At 40.1% G+C, this 17,839-nt stretch overlaps 1 protein-coding gene across 2 annotated transcripts in view; it reads left to right on the top strand.

Moving 5' to 3' along the window:
- The window catches only part of LOC140729619 (uncharacterized), a 207,573-nt gene that overhangs the window by 34,619 nt on the left and 155,115 nt on the right, over positions 1–17,839 (top strand). The window contains exon 2 of one of the 2 annotated variants that reach the window (XM_073049583.1): positions 8,224–8,391. The exons of the other annotated variant lie outside the window; for it this stretch is intronic. The gene's annotated coding sequence lies outside the window, so the exon portion shown is untranslated. The remainder of the gene's footprint in view (positions 1–8,223; positions 8,392–17,839) is intronic. 2 annotated transcript variants of the gene reach the window in all.

Genomic DNA, 17,839 nt, shown 5'->3' with positions numbered 1-17,839 from the left:
CCGGATAAATCTGTAACCGAAGCTTTCTCACTTAGTTTTTACCGTCCATCCACACTAAAACTGTGTTTTCATCCCCCGAAACCAGAGCTTTTCAGAAGCGCTTTCCAGGGTGGGTACTTTTGAAAATGCTGCTTGGGCAGATCAGTGTGGACGGGGTAACCGGAGAAATCTGAAAACACTATCAGACGGCAGCATGCTATTTCATTGTTTTCTTGAACGCAACCTAAGAATTTCAGAACAGACGGCAACGAGACTGAAGCCAGAAGAGTTAGAAATGTACTCACCAAATACTTTGAACCATAACTTACTGAATAAATAAGTATACTCACTTTGCCCTGTTTTCTGTCCTTGCTCGTATGAAGGTGGTTTACCTATTTAAGCAAGTACTTCTCTGACAATAGATGTGTAACAGCCTAATTGTATGGAAATACAAGATAACACTGATGCAAACATTAAACATTTATACATTTAACAAGGTGCTTTATTAATGGAACAGAGTTAGTCAGTTTTTCAATGTTCGTCGTCAGCCAGGTCAACCTGTTTGTGAACTCCCTGTTGGTTGCCTCAGTATGCTCCAGTATTTGTTTTATTTTTACTTTTAAGTTCTCCTGCGCGAGAGCCAACAGCTATCCATCATCTTAAGTTTTCCTAGTCTGTAACTACACAGACTTTTACAGCGAGATTCGACACCAAACATGACGCTTGTTTTCGGTAGATGTGTCCTACGCATGCCCAGGAGGAGGAGATTCGCCGAAATCTCCGTTTCAATGTGGATAGAGAAATTTTCAAAAACGCATAGTGTGGACACCTATCGTTTTTATGCGAAACTGGCGTTTTCAAAATTATCCGGTCTAGTGTGGATGTAGCCTATGACACATCTTTTGCCCTTGGGGAATCCGCCACTGCTTGAATTTTCTCACTTGTGTAACCTTGTATATCAATGGGTTTAATCAGTAAGTGATGCTTGGTTTAAATAATTTATACTTGTTGCATAGTGCTCTGAGCCCATGATCTTCCAATCTTTTTTAACACTGTCTTGAGATTTTTGGAGATGTTCATTTTCATCCATACAGGTAACAATGAAGTCATCCAGGTAACACTGAGAGCCTGGGCAACCTTGCAGCACCTGTTCCATAGCTTTCTGCCGGAGTACTGGTGCAGATGCTACTCCAAAAATAAGCCTATGATAGCGATAAAGCCCTTTATGAGTATTTATGGTGAGAAACACTTTGGAATTTTCTTCCATCTCCATCCGTAGTTAGACCTCAGCTAAGCGAACTTTGCTGAAGTGTTTCCCTCCAAAAAGGTTTGCAAAGATATCCTATATCCTGGGCAGAGGGTACTGATCTACTTTCTATACTGGGTTAATGGTGACCTTAGTGTCACCACAGAGTCTGATAGACCCAATCTTCTTTGCTACTTGGACCAGTAGCATTGCCTATGAGCTCCAGTCAACCTTGCAAAAAATTCCTTCAGACTCCATGTGATCTAGCTCACTGGCTGCAGTACTTTATCATGGATGGTATAAGGAACCAGATGAGCTTTGCAAAACTTGGGTGTGGCATTGTCATTTAACACTATTTTACTCTTGGCAGCAGCAAGAGGAGAACATGGCCTGGATGGTGGGGGTCCTTGATGGTGGATCTATCTTTCCTGTGACAGCCCTCTATGTACATCTGTTCAATGATGGGGAAGACTCTATCTGTGATGGACTGGGCCACGTCCACAACTTTTTATAGGATTTTTCATTCAAGAGATCTGGTGTTTCCATACCAGGCCATGGTGCAACTGGAAAATATACTCTACACCAAACACCTATAGAAATTTGTCAATATTTTACATGTAATGCCAAATCTTCGCAAACTTTAAAGTAGTAAAGGCACTGCCATGCTTTCATTGTAATTCCACTTGTATGCTGGGTCCAGGGCAGATCCTTTGAAATGATAACACTGAGAAATTTAAAGGATTACATCTGCAGCTTGCTACCACCCAAACTGGACCCCTTACATTTCACCTACTGATACAACCGATCAACAGATGACATAATACCCACTGCTCTATATACCGTCCTTGCACATCTGGAGAAGAAGGATGCTTATGTGAGAATGCTGTTCTTGGACTACAGTTCAGCATTCAACACCATAGTTCCATCCAGACTCAACAAGAAGCTCAGAGACCTCGGCCTTGACCCTGCCTTGTGTAGCTGGATCCTGGACTTCCTGTCAGATCTCCAGCAGGTTGTAAGAGTGGACTCCCTCACCTCCAACCCTCTGACTCTCAATACAGGAGCCCCTCAGGGCTGTGTTCTGAGTACCCTCCTTTACTCCCTGTATACCCATGACTGTATCGCCATCCACAGCTCGAATCTGCTAATTAAACTTGCCGCCGACACAACATTGATTGGCCTTATCTCAAACAATAATGAGGTTTGAGATAAACCTCAATGTCGCAAAAACAAAGGAGCTGGTTGTGGATTACAGGAGGAATGGAGACAGGCTAACCTCTATTGACATCAATGGATCTGGGGTTGAGAAGGTAAACAGCTTCAAGCTCCTTGGTATCCACATCACCAAGGACCTCACATGGTCTGTACACACCAGTTGTGTGGTGAAAAAAGCACAACAGCGCCTCTTTCACCTCAGACTGTTGAGGAAGTTTAGTATGGGTCCCCATATCCTAACAGCTTTCTACAGTGGCACAGTTGAGAGTAACCTGACTGGCTGCATCACCTCCTGGTATGGGAACTGTACTTCCCTTAATCGCAGGACTCTGCAGAGAGTGGTGCGGGCAGCCCAGCGCATCTGTAGTTGTGAACTTCCCACTATTCAGAACATTTACAAGGACAGGTTTGTAAAAAGGGCCTTGAGGAATACTGGGTACTCTAGCCATCCCAACCACAATCTGTTTCGGCTGCTACCATCCAGGAAGCGGTAACCACAGCATAAAAGCTAAGACCAATAGGCTGCAGGACAGCTTCTTCCACCAGGCCATCAGACTGATGAACTCACGCTGACTTGAGTGTACTCTATATTACATTGACTGTTCTATTTATTATAAATTACAGTGATGCATATTGCACATTTAGATGTAGACGTAGTGAAAAGATTTTTACTCATGTATGTGAAGGAGGTAAGAAATAAAGTCAATTCAATTCAATAAAGTTGCTGACCCTCTCCATCTCTGATCCCCCAATGAGGACAGGCTCATAGACCTTTGGTCTCTTCCTCCTCCAGTCAATAATCAACTCCTTGGTCTACTCAGTCAGATTTTCACTCTCCTTCCTATATGCTGATTCATTACGACAGTGCTGTTGTTAGCAAACTTAAATATGGAATTGGATTTGGGTTTAGGCTCTTAGTTATAAGTATAAAGCATGTAGAGCAGGGGACTAAGCATGCATCCTTGTGGTGAACCTGTGCTGATGGAGATTGGGAAGGAGATGTTATTGCCAATCTAAATAGACCGGGGTATGCAAGTGAGAAAAATCAAAGATCAAGTTGCACAAGGAAGCTTATAGATTAGCTTATTATTGTTGGCAGAATTTCAGATGGTGACAAAGAGGCATACAGGAGTGAGATAGATCAGCTGGTTGAGTGATGTTTCAACAACAATCTTGCACTCAACATCAATAAGACTAAGGAATTGATTGTGGACTTTAGGAAGGGAAAGTCAAGGAAACACACTCCAGTCTTCATTGAGAGGTGGAAAAGGTAAACAGTTTCAAGTTCCCGGGTGTCAACATCTCTGGAGATGTATCGTGGGCCCAACATATTAATGCAATTACATATTGATACAGCAGCTATATTTCATTTGAACTTTTGGAGTTTGAAGAGACTTAGTATGTTACCAAAGATCAGCAAATTTCTACAGATGTGCCATGGAGAGCATTCTAACTAGTTGCATCACCTGGTATGGAGGGGCAACTGCAAAGGATCAGAAAAAGCTGCAGAAAGTTGAAACATCATGGGCATTACCTTCCCCAGCATTCAGGAAATCTTCAAAAGGTGATGACTCAGGAAGGCTCCATCACACCATCACACAATTCATGCCCTCTTCTCATTGCTACAGTCAAGGATAAGATACAGGAGTCTGAAGACACACTGCTTTGTCTCCTCCCCTATCAGATGTCTTAATGGACAGTGAACCCATGTACACTACCTCACTATTGTTTTCTTTTTTTGATCTCTTTTTGCACTACTTAATTTTTTAAAAGATAGAGCGGATTCTGGTTAATTGGGCCATTGGCTAATCAGGGCAACTACTTATTTGGGTCAACTTTTAAAGGATAAAAACTAATGGAGAAAATAGCTTAGATCTCCTTGGTTTATTTGAGATATAGTGCCACTTAATTGGGGCAGGAAATTTACCAAAGTTTCCAACTAGCATCAGTCAGATACACTTGTGTGGCTGCTAGACGCTATGCTGTGCTTAGATAGATAGATACTTTATTCATCCCCATGGGGAAATTCAACTTTTTTTTTTCCAATGTCCCATACACTTGTTGTAGCAAAACTAATTACATACAATACTTAACTCAGTAAAAAATATGATATGCATCTAAATCACTATCTCAAAAAGCATTAATAATAGAACCAGCAGTTTTTAACTACCATCAGTTGAGTGTGCTTGTGTTCAAAAATCAGTGATTTTTGTCATTAATAATTGACAAGAAATAAGCATTAAGACAATTCATAACAATTCTACTCACTGCAGTTTCAAGCATTCAGGCTTGAAGATGCCAGAAACAGCCGGGAATGAAAATGAAACAATTTCACTACTTTTGGTTAGGAACTATGAAGAATTTGAAGGTATCGACAATCATCTTGAATGTTACGATGAAAATGAAGATTTGGAAGATTCAGTCATTGAAGCATTGTATGAATATAGTCTATTATCTACACTAGATGTCTGCGCTGATTTTTTTTTCATTTACAGTTAATCAAAAGCACATGCCAGCGTCAACTGGATGAATTCCACTGCTGATAACCATTGGGAAATAATACACAGTATTATTGTACTGTAGTAATATTGATAGTGTTCTAATTTGTTCTGCATTTCAATTAAATGCATAATGTCAAAGTAAATGTTTTATTGAAAAACACCTAAAAAAAAAACTAAGTCTGATCACCAACCAGGATGGAATTATCACAACACAGTACCATCTTGACTGGATATATTGTTAGATCACGTGGATCTTTAGAGACAGGATTTATGAGCATTTGGAGAAGCATAATCTGATTAGGAATAGTCAGCATGGCTTTGTGACATGGAGGTCGTTCCTCACAAGCCTGATTGAATTCTTTGAGGAATTGAAGACAAATTGAAGGTAGAGCAGTAGATGTAGTATATATGGATTTTAGTAAGCATTTGATAAGGTTCTCCATAGTAAACTCATTCAGAAAGTTAAGAGGCACAGATTCAGAATTGGCTTGCTCACAGAAGGCAGAGGGTGGTAGGAGATGGGAGTGTATTCTGCCTGAAGGTTGGTGACTAGTGATGCTCTCCAGAAATCTACTCTTGAGATCTAGGAATCTACTATTTGTGAATTTAATAAATTACTTGGAGGAAGAAGTGGAAGAGTGGGTTAGTAGGTTTGCAGATGACATGAGTGTTGCTGGATTTTTGGATAGTATAGAAGGTTGTTATGGGTTACAGAAGGACATTGATAGGATGCTGAGTTGGACATCTTCCTTCAGTATGTTAGTTGTGAAACTAAGCCAGAAGAACAAGTTCAACTGATAATACTGTACTTGTAATTTTTCAGTCTGTTGCCAGAGAGATGAAGTAATGCAACATTCTTTTAGTATATATAGCCAAATATGAAGTTGGAAGTCATAACGACCAATTTCTTGGATCACATCTACATTCAAAACTTAGCCACAGGTTTGGTTCATTCTTGTTTTCTAAGAATGTCAATAAAACTACAAACCCCATTTCCAGAAAAGTTGGGATATTTTCCAAAATGCAATAAAATCAAAAATCTGTGATATGTTAATTCATATGAACCTTTATTTAACTGACAAAAGTACAAAGAAAAGATTTTCAATAGTTTTACTGACCAACTTAATTGTATTTTGTAAATATACACAAATTTAGAATTTGATGGCTGCAACACACTCAACAAAAGTTGGAACAGAGGCATGTTTACCATTGTGTTACATCACCTTTCCTTTTAATAACATTTTTTAATCATTTTGGAACTGAGGATACTAATTGTAGTAGATTTGCAATTGGAAATTTTGTCCATTCTTGCTTGATATAAGACTTCAGCTGCTCAACAGTCCGTGGTCTCCGTTGTCTGATTCTCCTCTTCGTGATGCACCATACATTTTCAATAGGAGATAGATCTGGACTGGCAGCAGGCCAGTCAAGCACATGCACTCTGTGTCTACAAACCCATGCTGTTGTAGCCCATGCAGAATGTGGTCTGGCATTGTCCTGCTGAAATAAGCATGGACGTCCCAGGAAGAGACGTCACTTCGATGGCAACATATGTCTCTCTAAAATCCTAATATACGCCTCAGAGTCAATGGTACCTTCACATACATGCAACTCACCCATGCCGTGGGCACTGATGCACCCCCATACCATCACAGATGCTGGCTTTTGCACCATTCACTGATAACAATCAGGATGGTCATTTTCATCTTTGGCACGGGGAACTCGACACCCGTTTTTTCCGAAAACTAGCTGAAATGTGGACTCATCTGACCACAGCACACGGTTCCACAGTCTTTCAGTCCATCTGAGATGAGCTCGGGCCCAGAGAACTCGCCGGTGTTTCTGCATAGAGTTGATGTATGGCTTCCTCCTTGTGTAATACAGTTTCAAGTTGCATTTCTGGATGCAGCGACAGACTGTGTTAAGTGACAATGGTTTTCCGAAGTACTCCCGAGCCCAGGAGGCTATAATTGTCACAGTAGCATGATGGTTTCTTAGGCAGTGCCACCTGAGGGTTTGAAGATCACACGCATTCAACAGTGGTTTCCGACCTTGACCTTTACGCACTGAGATGTCTCTGAATTCTCTGAATCTTTTCACAATATTATGTACTGTAGATGTTGAAAGACCTAAATTCTCTGCAATCTTGCGTTGGGAAATGTTCCTTTTGAACTGACTAACAATTCTCTCACGAATTTTGGCACAAAGGGGTGAGCCACGACCCATCCTTGCTTGCAAAGACTGAACCTTTGATGGATGCTACTTTTATACCCAGTCATGATACCTCACCTGCTACCAATTAGCCTGCTTAATGTGGAGTCTTCCAAACCGGTGTTACTTGAATATTCTGTGCACTTTTCAATCTTATTTTAACTCTGTCCCAACTTTTGTTGAGTGTTTTGCAGCCATCAAATTCTAAATTTGTGTATATTTACAAAATACAATTAAGTTGGTCAGTAAAACTATTGAAAATTTTTTCTTTTGTACTTTTGTCAGTTGAATAAAGTTTCATGTGAATTAACATATCACAGATTTTTGTTTTTATTGCATTTTGGAAAATATCCCAACTTTTCTGGAAATGGGGTTTGTATATTAAATCCCTTTTTATACCCTGCATTTTGTTTGTAGTTTTCTTCTACTTACACAAAGGAAGTCGCTGTGTTAGCTTAATGTAGTCTGACATGAATTAAGCCACCACATTTGACTTTCATTGTGTAAAATTGTCACCTTATAGCCTTAATAAAGTGTTTGCTATGCCAAACTACATTGAACTACATTGAATTTTATAGTTTTAGAGTTACTGGCATTTTATGGATACAGATTTGACCATTAATTTTATGTATTCACAAAAGCTTTGACAGGGTTATGGGCCTTATTTTGATGATAATATGGAAAAAGTCTCCTCGTCTCTGCAGTGTTAGTTTGTAGATATCCTTACTGAATACAGCCTGCTGATTGGATTATAAATTTACCATACCAATTGTGCTTGATATTTCCAGAAAATATCCGCTTAAAATACAAACCAAGCACGAGTTTGTTTAATTAAGAACTCATGGGGAATGTGACAAAAATGTTGATTTAGTAATTGCTCCATTTGCCTTTGTTAAGAATGTATAAATACAGTGCCCAGAAATATGTAGAAGTTAATGAAGTATAGTTTTCCTCCTGTGAACGCTATCTGCTTATTCTCTTGCTCTACTCACTTTATGCCTATCATTCTATGTATGTACAGCCCCAAAGCCATATTTGCTGATAACTCCCTTGTTGTTCACTGTATTAAAGGTGGTGACAAATCAGCATATAGGAGAGAGATTGAAAACCTGTTTTGAGTGGTGCCACAACAACAACCTCACACTCAATGTCAGCAAAACCAGAGAGCTGATTACCAACTACAGAAAGAAGCTGGAGGTCCAGAAGTCAGCCCTAATTAGGGGATCGGAAGTGGAGAGGGTCAGTAGTTTTAAATTCCTTGTCAGTAACATATCTCAGGATCTGTCCTGGGTCCAGCATATAAGTGCCATCACAAAGAAGGCATAACAGCACCTCTTCTTTCTTAGAAGTTTAGGTAAATTTGGCACATCACATAAAACTTTGACAAACTTCTCTCACTGCACAATGGAGAGTGTCCAAACTGGTTGCATTGTTGCCTGGTATGGACACACCGATATACAGATAATAAAAATTCTACAGAAAGTGGTGCATACACCACAGTCTATTGCAGACAGAGCACTCCCCAGCATTGAGTGGAGAGCACTGCCACAAGAAAGTAGCATCCATCATCAAGTACCCCCATCATCCAGGCCATGCTCATTTCTCACCTTGTGTCCTACACCACCAGGTTCAATAACCATTATTGCCCATCAGGCTCTTGAACCAGCATGAATAACTTCACTCACCACAACTGTGAATTGATTCTACAACCTACAAACTTTCAAGGACTTTTTACCACTTGTGTTCTCAGTATTATTTTTATTTGCACAGATTTTATTCTTTTGCACATTGATTGTCAGTTTTTGATTTTCTTCATAGATTCTGTTGTATTTCCTTTTCCCTTGTAAATGCCTGTAAGAAAATGACTCTCAAGTCAGTATTTGGTAACATATATGTATTTTGTGGGATTGTGGGTGGAGCGTTGGAATAAGTAGAGTAAATCTGATTGGTGTTTCTGACATTAGGATGTGGGAAGAAGTTAGAGGCATTATATTTTGTGATGTGCTGGTAGGACTGGGATAGTGCTCAGCATGATATTGAAGGGAATGTTCGACAATCAGGATTGGAAATGGCATAAGATTGTGAAGCGTTCTGCACTGATGGAGGCCAGGATCTTCAGAATCAGTGGAAAAGGGGTGTGCAGAGCTGCAGAATGAAACTTGTGGTGGGAGTGCCAAGGGAAAGTAGGATTGAGATCAGACTGGGACTGAAAATAGCAAAGACAATGCAAGAGTGTGGAGTTATGCGGAGAGGACAGAGGGCAAGACAAAGGTTGAATATAAGTAATTAATTACTGGTAGGTGTCTTCATCCAGTACTGCAATAGTTGTTTAAGGAGTGCGCAACGATAGGTGCCTCAAGAACTAGTTTGTCCAAGTTTCCCTGCAGTAAACAAAAGGAGTATATAGTTTGAGTTATTATGGAAAATATATCAGGGAGCATGATAATCATGCCCAGAATACTAGGTGAATTTCTGGGGCAATGCAAAATGGACTGCATGCTACTGTGTTTCACTTTCTTAAAAACATCTCCGTACAGTTCAAATTCTTGTCACTAAGTTTCAAAGGTCTCAAGGAGAAATGTATACAATATACATCCGGAAATGCTTTTTCTTCACAACCATCCGGAAAAAACAGAGGAGTGGCCCAAAGAATGAATGACAGATAAATGTTAGAATCCCAAAGCCCCCCCAGCTCCCCCCTCCCATACATAAGCAGCAGCAAAGCAGTGATCACTCCTCCCTTCCCCACCAGCAAATAAAAAGCATCAGCACCCTCCCACCAAGCACTCAAGTGTGCAGCAAAGTAACTGTAAAGACACAGACTTGCAGTACCCCTAAGACTACTCACTCACCTGGTAATTCAACATACCACGGGCTTGCTTTCTCCCTAATAAGGGAAAAAGAGGTTCACAGTGAGAGGGGAGACATAACAAACAACTCGCTGATTTACGATGTTAAGAGTCTGTTGCGTCGCCATTTCCGAGCTCTGTGCCCAAAGAACTTGGGTCTCTGGGCACACAGCCAGAGATCTTCAGTCTCCCAAAACACGCTGAATTCCTGCAGAGGCATCAATCTCGAGTCCGCCCACCTCTAGAGTCACAAAATCCCGAAACTGCGAAGGTGAGCTAATCTTCTAGGCGACTTCCTTGTTACATCGAATAACAGCCAGTCATGAGACCCTGAGAGTGGATCCCATTCCCACAAAAAACTGAAGTCAGCTTGTTAACTTCAGGTCATGGTCTTCAAAAGAACCCTAAAACAGAAAAATAGAGCTATTAAAGATAGAAATAGAGCTGTTTCCGAAGATACAAGCAAAGTAGTTGCTGTTAGTGCAATACTAACCAAAATGGTGCTTCCACATTGAATGTATTTTTCTTATATTTTTGCTCTGTTCATTCTTGGTATCATTCTGGCTAATGAAAATTCACAATAAATTTATTCTCTGAAATTATCTACAATCTTTTACAAATTTCTAGATCATAGAAAGCATTGGGATAGAAGTCTATTTATTTCCTTAAGTAAATTTCTCCACACATTTAGGTCCTTGTTAAACTGTTACTTAATTCCATATTCTCAGCATTGTTGTGCACACTTTAATATCTTCTGCCAATAGGTCTATCAATTTCAAATTTCTGAATAATAATTATATATGATTGAGTAACTTTAGAAAGCTACTATTTAAATTATGTTGTTCAAATATCCCACCCCATGACATCAGCACACCCCTTCTCCATTATCAATGGACTTCTCTCACCACCCCCCCCCCCCCCCCCCCCCGATCACCAGCCATGATCCCTGATCACCCTAGGCTCTGACAGTTTGGGATCCCAGTAACTCTACTGCTATTAATGATAGTACCAAATCTCTGATTGTACCAAACCAGCACACTATTAACCTGCCTCCCACCCACAGCTCTGAATGGTTCACCAACTTTCCATCTTTAATATCAACCACCTCCCCAGTTTAGCCTTAGTCATGGATGGTGCATTTACTTTGCGTAAGAGTAGCCTGGGATCTGCATCATCCTTTGATTTGTATCTGATTTCAAAGACCTAGCATCAGCAAAGCAACATCCTTTCATATCAGGCTAAAGATCAGCTTTAATGTTATAAACACAAGAGGTTCTGCAGATGCTGGAAATACTGTGCAACACACAATGCTGGAGGAACTCAGCAGGTCAGGCAGCAACTATGGAGAAGAATAAAAAAAATCAATGTTTCACGTTGAGACCTTGGGATTTGTTATTTAAAAAGGTGCAAATGATCTTGAAGCAATACAAAACTCTATAAAGATGCACTTCATGTCCTGACCACTACAATACCTTGCACTAAACAGACACCCACATAACTTCATAGAAGATGCCTACGAGGTCGACAATGCACCAACCAAGAAGTCACCAAACAGGTTATCCTTCCATGCATTTGAAATAGCTCAGAAATGACAGCTTGACTGTTTCAAGAACATAATATTTTGGTTGTGCATAAGCCAATAGCAACACAGAGGAGAGTACTCTGCAGACCTAAAGAACAAATCAAGCTATTGGTCCATTGGACCAATGGACTATTGGACCATTGTCTATTGGACCAATGTGGTCTACAGAATCCAATACAGGGACTGCAGCAAATGCTACATCGGCCAAACTGGGAGAAAACTAACCACAAGGACCCATGAACATCAACTGGCTGTTAAACAGCATGACCAACTGTTTATCAATGGAACTAGGTTAGGAAACTCACTACACAGCTTTTAATTACAGGTAGTCCCCGAGTTACGAACGCCTGACTTACGAACAACTCGTACTTACAAACCGAGGAAGGAGAACGCCGTCTGCCATTTTAAGTCGGATCGCGACGCTGTCCACCATTTTAAATCATTGCCGTTGACACTGTGTTGAGTGTGTCACTTTGTATTTGGCTTAAATTTTTCTTAGCACGATTCAGCCTGACCTCCCCGCTTTTCCGGTCGGCTGGTGGCGCAGTGAGATCAACGGTTGGCTCGAGAACGGAGGTTCCCGAGTTCGATCCAGTGACAGACCGCTCCCGAGCACGCTCTCTATTCATGCCAGGTTGATGTCGAGCTCGCAACTCGACCTCATAAAAAAAAGACACTGCCAACCCCAGTTTAAATTCCCAAGCGGAATTTTGTGGAGGATCAAATACCCAAACCCAAACCCAAACCCAGCATAGCCCCCACTTGTCCCATTTAACCTGTCTCAGTGCGGTGGACTTTAAGACCCAGGGAATTCAGTTCAGTGGTCCTTAGGACCCGGCGGAGCTCGGGACCCGCCACCCACAGTGTTTCTGTTCCATTGACGGGAAACAATCACGATTGAAAATAAAGTGGAAATAATAAAGCGTTTGGAAAGAGGTGAAATGTCATTGGAAAATGCTAGGCTACAGTTGGTCAACAATCGGAACAATTTTAAAGGATAAAGTGAGAATAATGGAGCATGTGAAATGCCCTGCCTCGATGAAAGCTACAATTATTGCTAAGCAACGCAGTGGTTTAATTATTGGAATACATACGTTTGTTAAGTGTTTTATATGCATAGAAAGGTAAAATATATACTACATACTAAGATAAACGTTTGACTAACTGATGCTAAATAATACCGGATGTACTTGTTCCGACTTGCATACAAATCCGACTTAAAGACGGACTCAGGAACAGAACTTGTTCATAACCCGGGGACTGCCTGTAATCAAAGCACACATTTTTTTGTCTCTGCACAACCAACAATGTAACTATCTATGGAAATGAGTACAGTTGACATTTTGGGCCAAAACCCTTCGGCAGAATGTTTCAGCCCATAATGTCAACTGTACTGTTTTCCATAGATGCTGCTTGGTCTGCTAAGTTCCTCCAGCATTTTGTGTGTGTTGCTTGGATTTCCAGAGTTTGCAGATTTTCTCTTGTTAACAATGAAACTATGTTGACCCTGGGCCAACAAGTTAAAGCATGAACTCTACTGTTCCTTTTGTACCAATGTTCACTCAGACCATTTTTCCAATTTATATCACTAAAATAGGGGATCTCCATTCGCCAGACAGTCGATCCTTTCTTCTCCCATCTCCTGGCATGGTGGTTCTTCTTTGAGATGGTGGATATCTTGAGAGAGTTATTGCTGCTAGCGCATTCAAAGTGCCCACTTTTATGTTCAGTCCTTATCAATTCAAATGTAGCATTCCAGTGGCATTGGATATCTATCACCTGATTGAACCTTGAACCTTAACACTTTTTTATTGACTCTGGTCCAGGGCTACAACCAACATTGTTCTGTGGTTTCTGACCATTCCCCCCACCCCCAGCCTCATGCCTTTGTTCCTTTCAACTCTGGATGGTTAAACTAGGTGACCCAAACACTGAGTCTAATGAGATTACAGATTGCTTCTCTGCTAGGTCTTCACATAATGAGTAGCTACTTGTCTGAGAATGGTTTCAGGTTTAGCAGGTCATTAGTTGAAGCTCCTTGAGTCCATATTCAATTTCTCTGATTAATTTATCCCAAAGCAAGCATCATTTCAGAGTCCACAAAATTGGGGGGGGGGGGCGGGGGAGTGGGGGAGAACAATAAGGAGAGTCTTACAAAATGAAAGTCTCCATCTCCTTCAAGCATATGGGCAAGAACAAAGAACATTGATTTGTCTGCTTCCACTGTCCTTGACCCAATTGAGTTCAGTGTATTGTTCTGTATTTTAAATCTGCCATCGTCAACACAGAGAACAAATTCAAATGGGCATCAGTGTAAGTCATGGTGCAAGCGAACCCTCGGCATGCAAGAGAATTCCTAGAAGCCTGGTTTTCTGCAAACATTTCTATAAACATGTAGACCTCCATCCCATTTATGAGCCAATGTGGACAAAATTCCAGACAACGCACAGCGTTTGCCACGCAACCAATTAGTAAGGAGACCCCCTCCCTATGTTATAATTGAGGTTCTATAATGATGACCAATCAACTGATAGAAAGGTATATAAAAGCCAAACATTCAGAGGACACACCACATTAACAGCACACTAATAATGTTTGCTCATATGGTGACATTGACTGGCTTTATCTCAAACAATAACAACGTGACCTACAGGGAAAAAGTCATCTCTCTGACACAGTGGTGTCAAGAAAACAACCTCGCCCTCATTGTTACAAAACTAAAGGAACTGGTTGTGGATTACAGGAAGAATGGAGATGGGCTAACCCCTATTGACATCAATGGATCTGGGATTGAGAAGATAAACAGCTTCGTTCCGCGGCATCCACATCACCGACTGCTTCAGATGGTCTGTATACACCCATCTGTGTGGTGAAAAAGGCACAACAGTGCCTCTTTCACCTCAGACAGTTGAGAAAGTTTGGTATGGGCCCCTAAATCCTAAGGACCTTCTATGGGGGCACAATTGAGAGCATCCTGACGGGCTGCATCACTGCCTGGTATTGAAACTGTACCTAGCGCATCTGTAGTTGTGAACTTCCCAGGACTCAGGACATTTACAAGGACAAGAGTGTAAAAAGGGCCTGTAGGATCATTGGGGACCCAAGCAATCCCACCCATGATCTATTCTAGCTGCTACCATCCAGGAAGCGGTATCACAGCACAAAAGCCAGGACCAATAGGCTCCGAGACAGCTTCTTCCACCAGGCCATCAGACTGATTAACACGCTGATTTGACTGTACTCTACATTACATTGACTGTTCTATACTGTATATTATAAGTTATTAATTGATTGCACAATGCACATTTAGCTGGAGACGTAACGTAAAGATTTTTACTCATGTATGTGAAGGATGTAAGAAATAATGTCAATTCAATTTAATTCTACTCAAAACGTTTGTAAATGTATTACCAAGATCAGAGAACAACAAAACCCAACTGTAGTTGATGCTGCTTGTACAAATATTCAATTTTCTGCGCAACATTTCGTCACTCAGTAGGTTTACATTTGATCCAGGAGTTATGTCAATCCCATGACTTATGTCCTTGAAATCACATTACATTATTTGACATATATTTTGTCATTTAAAGTGATTAAAAAAATGGATTACTCAGATTTAATGCAATTGAAGGACGTGGTTGATGCAGTTCTTACACCAAGACATGATTATGTAATAGTTGGCCTTTTGCCAGTACACTGGCTGGTATGCACATCATGATGTGTAAGAAAATTTATAGTTTGGTTAATGAATTACAATAAAACCCTTTCAGTAAGTTTTTAATCTGTGAACTTCAAACAGTTTAACTGTTGACAGAAAATTTGAAATGTTGAGTGAATTCATAATTTAATCTCAGTAGATCAAGTCCTAGCTTGAATTAGCCATAATTTGAACCAGTCTGGAATTGTCTTAAAGTTGTGTAGTCCTATTTATTTAAGCAGCGACTGGTATAAGCTATTTCTCTAGTCACAGTACACCTCTGACAATCTGCCATCTGACTATCCAGAAAATTAATAGTTCGGCAACTGGTTCACCAAGTGATGTTTGCCATGCTCTCTGTCAACTCACTAGGCTTCAATTCCCTTGTTTCTCATCTACTCACACAGCCTTAGTTACTCCCAACTCTCCACTCATTGGGGCCCATTTTCCATGTTTTCTTTCCAACCAGCTCTGGTTCCCATGCTCCCTTTAACCATAGCTGGGTCTGTTTCCTGTGCACCCTTTAAATTACCAGAACCTTGTTTCCCACAATCTTTTAAAATTTACTACATTCACTAAAAAGTTATTCATTCTACCAGATTACATCTGAACAAAATTGAACAGAATGTGTGTTAGAGTAGTAAAAGAACAATTTCTAGTCTGGACAATGAGAATTCCAAGCATGCTTGATTGGCAGAGCTTTACTGTAAATATTTACAATGCTGTATGTAAATTGCACATTACTGAAGAGATTACTTTGTTTCAGGTATTACCATTTTGTCTTTGTGATTTTATTTTTGGAATGCTTTGTTTAGTGGGATCCAGTTTAGTTTTAATTTTAATAGATGTAGTTCCTGATTGAGTGGTTACTTAATGTTTGGTTGCAAATTATTTTTCATTTATTCAATATAACATGATTATAACATTTCAAATATTGTTCATCAAGTAATCAGGAAGAAATGTTAAAAATTAATCTTGCATCAAAAATCGATTGGAAAAAGATTCAGCATCTAAAAATGTATTAGAACCCTACCTAAGATCCGCTATTTTCTTGAGGCAAAGGAAGAAGTAAACTGTTTACTGATAAAGTTTCTTGCCGATCACACCGGTATGGTTGCCATTTATCTTCTATTTTCCTTTTATACTTTAATGCTGAATTTCATACTATATTTAGAAGATAGTTAAATATTCATACAACATCGGTATTTTTCCCAAGCCAAATACATAACAAAGGGAATAAGCTGTTAGTATGCAAGTATGGAATTCATTCATGTTCCTTCTTTTGGTAGTATTTATTATTTTTAAAAAATTGTATTTAGTGATACAGCATGGAGTAGGCCCTTCTGACCCTTAAAACCACACCACCCAAACAGCCCCCGACAAACCCGATTTAACCCTAACCTAATCACAAGAGAATTTACAATGACTACCGTAGATTCCGGATTTTAAGCCGCTACTTTTTTCCCACATTTTGAACAGCTTTGAACTCTGCGGCCTTTAATACGGAGCGGCTAATACATGGTTTTTTTTTCATGCTGCCAAAAACATTTTGCCTCGTAACAGTAGACCAATAAAATTGATGAGTAGTTCACAGAGGTCCAATGAAATTGTACGATAAATCAAGCGCACTTTCACAATTAAATTATTGTAAATCAGTCATTTGTACTCACCCTCATCAACATGGAAAACACTCGAAGAAAAGCATTGTGCTGCCTTTATGGCAGTTATTTAGTTTATAATATTTTTGCTTAGTAATCCATTTGTTAGTTAAAGTTAGAACTGTTTTAACTATATTTGTTTTCTGTACTACATCGCGGGATGCTATGACGTCACACCCGATTTCGCCGCGTCTTGTGGGAGACCGGTTTGCGATAAACGGGAAGGAGGGGGGCGAGCGGCGGAGCGAAAACGCTGCTTTTAAGTTAAAGGCGATCAATAACTTTTCCTGGTAGGCTGCAGTATATATATTTTTTACCAGTCGTTAGGAGATATTGGAATGTTGTTCAGTAAAGAAGTATACGCAACGTATATTTAAAAGTAGCCGCGTTACAGGCACGGTTCGAAAAAAAGCATTTGCAATATGTATTTGTTTATGTTACCATATGGATTTAATTAAAAGTTAAAAAATCCTCACGTGTAATATCTTTCTGTGTAAATATCTCATATTACAACGTGGGACACCTGCGGCCGAAAATCCGGTGCGGCCTAAAATCCGGTGCGGCCTGTACAAGTAAAAAATTTATTTTATTTCTAAAATTAGAGCCAGCGGCTTTTAATCAGGTGCGCTCTGTAGTCCGGAATCTACGGTAATTTACCTACTAACCAGTACCTCTTAGAACTGTGGAAGGAAATCAGAGCACCCAGAGAGAACCCACTCATTCCAATTGAACTCCAAACTCCAGAATGCCCTGAGCTGTAATAGTGCCCTGCTAACTGCCGTGCCAATTTAAGCAGGAAGTTTTGATCAATTTTCATTTAAATTGATGAAAACAGATTGTATTCATGTCACTGAAATGTTTCATCTTCACAGCTACTTTGAAATATTTGTTATGGTTCGAA

Source organism: Hemitrygon akajei, chromosome 6 (genome assembly GCF_048418815.1).
Source record: "Hemitrygon akajei chromosome 6, sHemAka1.3, whole genome shotgun sequence".
NCBI classification, from domain to species: domain Eukaryota; kingdom Metazoa; phylum Chordata; class Chondrichthyes; order Myliobatiformes; family Dasyatidae; genus Hemitrygon; species Hemitrygon akajei.
Note: the sequence above shows the minus strand (reverse complement) of the source record. Positions and strands in the feature narration are given on the sequence as shown.